General features: G+C 48.4%; 1 pseudogene; it reads left to right on the top strand.

Moving 5' to 3' along the window:
- The first annotated feature begins 4,510 nt into the window (after positions 1-4,510).
- Positions 4,511-5,939, top strand: LOC102850609 (annotated as a pseudogene).
- The last annotated feature ends 551 nt before the right edge of the window (positions 5,940-6,490 follow it).

A 6,490-nucleotide genomic window follows, 5' to 3' on the forward strand; every position in this document is an offset into this window, starting at 1 on the left:
CCGGGCTCGCGCAGCGCGGAGCTCCCAGGACTGGCGATCTGGGGTTCCTGCAAACCAAGCCCGCGACGGACCACGCAGACGGCAACTCCCCTTCCTCCTACTCTTCCTCGCGGGTCTGGGGAGGCTTCCTAGCACGCCTGCTCCCTTCGGGTCCCGGCTCGACACGCCTCCCCCGGCTCCACTCGGGGGACAGCGGCTGCTCCTCTTGGACTCGGCGGGACTGAGTTATTTTTAGAGAGACAGGAGCGCGGTGGGGACAGGGAGGGATGCAGGCGGGGCCTCTTCCTCTGCCTCCCGCGCCGAAGTCGCCCCCTCCTCTCAGAGGCTCGTGCCTCCGCCCAGGGTCTCCGGGAAACACTTGGCTCTCCCGCGCGCCCCCGATCCTCGGGTCCTGGGGTGGCGCAGTCGCCGGTCGGAAAGCTCGGGTGGGTCTGGCTCAGGTCTGGGCGCTGTGAAGACTGGTGGCCTCGGCCGCCGTCGTCGCCGCCGCCGCTCCGGGTCTCCGTCTACTGGGCTCGGCCGTGCCTCCCGACTGCTGCTGCATTCCCTCGGGCCGCACCGCCGCCGCCGCCGCCACCTCCGCTGCTCGGGCCGCCGCCGAGGGCTCTGCCGCCGCCGCCTCCCCCCATCAGCGCTCCCAGAGCGGGACAGCCCCGGTGCCGGTGCCGGCGCCGCCGCGGCCAAAGCAGCCGGCCGGGCAGCAGCCTTGGCCCAGTCGCTCTCGGCAACTTTGTTCCTTGTCTGCGCGGGGCGGGAGAGGGAACAGAAGGGACCGCGGGAAGCCCGGGTCCGGACTGCCGGTGGCGGGCGTCCGGCGACAGAAAGCAGAGAGCAGCGATCAGCTCTCTTCCAGAGTGTTTGGGAAGCGGCGATTCCCCTCCTCTTCCTCCGCCTCTTCCTCCTGCGCCTTCTCCGGCCGCGGGAGCCGTTCCTCAGGGAGGAAGCGGCCTCCGGGGCTTGTTGCTTTGTGCTGCAACCATGGTGAGGAGTGAGTGACAGCGCCGGGGCGAGTCGCTGGCCGCCGCATCATAGGAAGGCGGGACTTCGCGGCGCGCCAGCCCCGCCCCTCTCGCTCCCCGCGCCGCCGGGCGGCCGCGCCCTCGCCTCTGTCACTGCACCTTCGGTCGCGACCAGGTGAGCGTGGTACTGGGGTCGGCCGTGGGGCGTAGCGCCCTTGGCTGTGCTCGCTGGATCCGATGTTTGCAGGCCTGGAAGCAGCTGCTCGAGTCTTGGTGCCCCGAGCGAGAAGCTCAGTACTCACCTTTTCTCAGCGTTTCTGCCTCTCTTCCATGTCTCACTTGAGTCCCCCACACTTCTCGCACCCTACTCTTGCTTCCAGAAGACCCCGCAGCTGTGGCTTCACATCTCGGACTGCTTGTGGAGCCTCGACGCAGCCCAGGGGATTGAAAGTTGGACCAGAGCAGAAGCCTGGCCCGCATGCTGAGGCCGTAGTTGGCATTCATTTTGAACCCAGACATTGGCTCTGAGTTGCTTCATTGTGTTTGTTTGTAACTGGAAAGGGAATCGTTCTTCTCCACCTTATGTAATCACTCACACGGATTCAGACACCTAAATGGCCATGAAAATAAGGTAGTGGAAACGTGCTTGTTTATCAGACTCAAGACCACCCTAAGACACGCACAGATGTGAAGTCCTTAAGAGGAGAGAGGGACAGCAAGTTCTGTGCCATGATTAGAAAAATTTAATTGGCAGCTACAGCTTTGCCTTGAACAGAGCAAACGCTCCTGAACTCAGAACAGAGTATTGCATTGCTCTTTAAGATCAGAGTGATCCTGCAGATTGTGTTTTTTCCTCCTTTCACTCCATGTCCTGTCCTGAGCCAAGTCCTAGTGTGTAAGGTCAACACAAATGCTGATGCGTCACCAGACCTCCACCCAGCTCTGCTCCGCTGTTCTGATACCAGACCTTTATTTTTGTTTGCACTCCCACCCCCAGAACACGTCTGTGGGTTGTTGTTCTGTTTTGTTTTTAAAATCTCTTCATGAGCACTAGGAGAATTTTATTTATGAGCCATATCTAAGCTTATTTTAAACACTTGGCGTAGGTTGTGTGTCACATATGTGGCTAAGAACAGATTTTGTGACGTCCTACAAGAAGGGCTGTCCCTTTCTAACCTTGTAAAACTTAGTTTGTTTTAAAAATTAGATATACAGACCTTATAATATTACTCTTGGTAAAACTACTACCTCTATTTCATCTTTTGCCTCTTAATTGAGCCCCAGCATTAAATTCTGTCCTACATAGATCACCACCTTGAAAGCAAAGGAACCACCAATAAGTATTGTTACTTCTTTGTACAGAGACAAAGGAGAGAAAAGAACTTAAACCCAATGAAGTGAAAATATATGTACCTGACATCTCCACCTGGTGTCTAATAGACTCAGAAATAACATTTGCAAAACTGGCTCCGCCCACATCTCCATTGGGTTAAAGCCATCTGCACTCTTCTTTATGTAATACGTTACTTTTCCATTTTCCTTTGGGTGAAAGATTGCTGTTGTTGTGTGCCTTCGAGTCACCTGTGACTCATAGCGATCCTGTGTACAACAACCCTAACCTCTGCCCTATCCTGTGCCAGTCTCACTGTCTCTGACACACCTACCCCCATTACCCCAGTCACTGAATCAATCCATCTCATCCAGGGTCTTCTTCTCCTGTGCTGTCCCTCCACCCCTGCAAGCATGACGTCTTTTTCCAAGGACTGGTGCCTCCTTGCAACATGTCCAAAGTATGTCAGACAAAGCTTCAGAATCCTTGCCTCCAAAGAGCAGCCTGGCTTTACCCTCTCCAGGACAAACTGTACAAATTAATTTTCTATGCAATAATTTATATGTGTTTTGTTTTGTGACATTAGCTGCAATTCTCACAATGTAATCTTCCCATTTCATCTTCTGGTTTCTGATTTCAGTCCATCTTTCTTTCCTGCATCTTCCAGCTTTATGGGCTTTGTTTTGGGGCAAATGCCTTTTTTGGTCTCATATGATTGGTTATTCTGAAGTGTATGTTCTTTACAACTATTACTATTTACTGGCCTATTTAGCAAACATAGGTGGTTCTTTGTTTGGCTTGGTTTTTGCTGGAGATAAATCTGACCCTGTGCCCTAGAAGAAATTATAATATGGTGATAGGCAAATTAAAATACTTATAGAATAATAGCAAGGAAAGACACCCAACCTAGATTAGTAGGATTATGAGAATCTTCCTGGGGAAAATCAGACCTCAGGCAAGTTCGTAAGGATAATAGGAGTTAACTATTAGAAGATGGTAAAGTGAAAATTCTGGACAAAGGGTAATCTGGACAGTGGTATGTGTAAAAGACACGCAAAGATAAATGCTGTAGTTAACATGTTGTAGGAAGAAGCCAGAGAACATGCGTGGAGCAAATGGAGACATGAATTTGAAGAAGGGAACATCAGCAGTCCCAGAAGAGTTAACCACTGAGAAAAAGGAAGTAATTAGAGATTTGTTTTTTTATAATTTTTTGTAATTCTTTTTTCTTGTGATTTGAATGAAAATTTACAAAGAAATTGGTTTTTCACTCATTCATCTGTTTTGTTTGCTTTCCTCACTTCCCTCGATTCAATTCATAATGCATGTCCTGTTCCAGATTATTAATTGCAATATACACTGTCCAATTGTTCATTCATTTCAGATTGACATTCCTTTCACCTATCCCAGTAGGTTCATTCCAATGTTCATTATCTATCCATTCTTTTTCTGCTCTCCTCACAATCCTCCTAACCATCCTATTTTGTGATTTTTATACAGTATTTGTCCTTTTGTGACTGAGTTAGTTCACTCAACATAAGTCCTCTTGTCTCATCCATGTTGTGCAAGATTTCACCAGTTTTCATTGTTTTTCAATGCTGCATAATATGTCATTGTATAAATGTACCACAGTTTCTCTAACCATGCATTTGTTGATAGGCTCTTGGGCTGCCTTGTGTCTTTGCTATTGTGACTAATGCTGCAACAAACATGGATATGCATACGTTTGTTTGTATTGCAGCTCTGATTTCTTTAGGGTGTATTCCCAGCAGTGGACTAACTAGGTCAATAAAATTTCTATATTCAACTTTCTGAGGAAATAGCAGACTACTTTCCATAGTAATTGTACCATTTTACATTCCCGCCAGCAGTGCCCAAGAGTTCAAATCTCTCTGCCTCCTCATTAACGTTGTGTGGTGTCCTGCTGAACTTTGCTGTTGTTGCTGGAGGAGGTAATACTTTATTGTTGTTTTGATTTGCATCTCTTCAGGAAGCATCAAAAAATGGAACAAATTCACTAAGTCACTATAATAAAAATAATTGACAGGCAAGGAACCATTTTGGGAAGTAGCATAAGATTAAGAACCAATGGTGATGAAGGAAGAAACTCGAGCTACATTGAAGGTTTTAGCAAAAAAAAAAAATAATAATAAGGCCTCGGGCGGTGACTGTGCACCGACGTTGGTGCAGGCTGCACCGCCGTGTCCGCCCGCCCGCCAGCATGGCCACCACCGCCACCTGCACCCGCTTCACCGACGACTACCAGCTCTTCAAGGAGCTCGGTAAGGGTGCTTTCTATATGGTCCGCAGGTGTGCGAAGAAAACCTCCACGCAAGTGTATGCCGCAAAAATCATCAATACCAAGAAGTTGTCTGTCCGGGATCACCAGCAACTAGAACGTGAAGATCGAATATGCCGACTTTTGAAGCATCCAAATATTGTGCGCCTCCATGACAGTATTTCTGAAGAAGGGTTTCACTATCTCGTGTCTGACCTTGTTACTGCCGGAGAACTGTTTGAAGACATCGTGGCCAGAGAGTACTACAGTGAAGCTGATGCCAGTCACTGTATACGTCAGATTCTGGAGAGTGTTAACCACATCCACCAGCATGACATTGTCCACAGAGACCTGAAGCCTGAGAACCTGCTACTGGCAAGTAAATGCAAGGGCTGCTACTGGCAAGTAAATGCAAGGTCGCTGTCGAACTGGCAGATTTTGGCCTACCCATCGAAGTGCAGGGAGAATAGCAGGCTTGGTTTGGTTTTGCCGGCACCCCAGGTTACTTGTCCCCTGAGGTCTTGAGGAAAGATCCTTATGGAAAGCCCGTGAACATATGGGCCTGCGGGGTCATCCTGTATATCCTCCTGGTGGGATACCCTCCCTTCTGGGACGAGGATCAGCACAAGCTGTATCAGCAGATCAAGGCTGGAGCCTATAATTTTCCATCACCAGAGTGGGACACGGTAACTCCTGAGGCCAAGAACTTGATCAACCAGATGCTGACCATCAACCCAGCAAAGCACATCACAGCTGACCAGGCTCTCAAGCACCCATGGGTCTGCCAACGATCCATTGTGGCGTCTATGATGCATCGGCAGGAGACTGTAGAATGCTTGCTCAAGTTCAATGCCCGAAGAAACCTGAAGGGTGCCATCCTCACCACCATGCTTGTCTCCAGGAATTTCTCAGCTGCCAAAAGCCTATTGAACATGAAGTCAGATAGCGGTGTCAGGGAGCCACAAACCACTGTGGTGCACAATGCTACAGACAGGATCAAGGGTTCCACGGAGAGCTGCAATACCACCACAGAAGTGAGGGCCTCAAAGTGCAAAAACAGGAGCTCGTTAAGATCACAGAACAGCTGATTGAGGCCATCAACAATGGGGACTTTGAGGTCTACACGAAGATCTGTGATCCCAGCCTCACTTCCTTTGAGCCCGAGGCCCTTGGCAATCTGGTGGAAGGGATGGATTTCCATAAGTTTTACTTTGAGAATCAGTTTCATGCTATCACTGTTTTTTCCACTGGCAACCACCCACTCACTACACATTCCCACTGCAAATGTAAACCAAAACCAGTCCCAGAGCTTGTGGACAATGTAAGGAAAGTTTCCTATAGCCTCTGTCTTAACACTGGAACTAAAATTTGAATCTCAATAAAAGCAACACCATTTGCACAGGGGGTGAGGGGGAAGGCCTCAGGAATTGATGTCATACCAATTGACATATTTAAACAAGCAGATATAGCCCTTGATGGCTCACCAAACTGTACCAGGAAATTAGGAAGAGGTCCAGATTTGTTCCTATTACCAAAAAAGGTAATGCAACAAAATGTGGACATTAACAAATAATATCATAAATATCACATGCAAGTAAAATCTTGCTGGAGATTATAAAAAAAAATGGCTAGAACAGTATACCTACAGAGAACTGCCAGAAATTCAAGAGACTGTGGCAACAGAGGTGTCATTGCTGACGTCAGGTGGATCTTGGCTAAAAGCAAAAACTACCAAAAGGATATCTATTTGTGCTCAATTGACTCTGCAAAGGTATTTTATTGTATGGATCAGAACCAATTATGCCTAACACTGAGAAGAACTGGAATCCCAGAACACTTAATTATGCTTATGTGAAACCTGTACATAGACCAAGAAGTTTTCAGAACAGAGCAGGGGAATCCTGCATGATTTAAAATCAATAA

This window comes from Elephantulus edwardii, unplaced genomic scaffold, assembly GCF_000299155.1.
Source record: "Elephantulus edwardii isolate Elephantulus edwardi_28Jun2011 unplaced genomic scaffold, EleEdw1.0 scaffold00119, whole genome shotgun sequence".
Classification (NCBI taxonomy): Eukaryota; Metazoa; Chordata; class Mammalia; order Macroscelidea; family Macroscelididae; genus Elephantulus; species Elephantulus edwardii.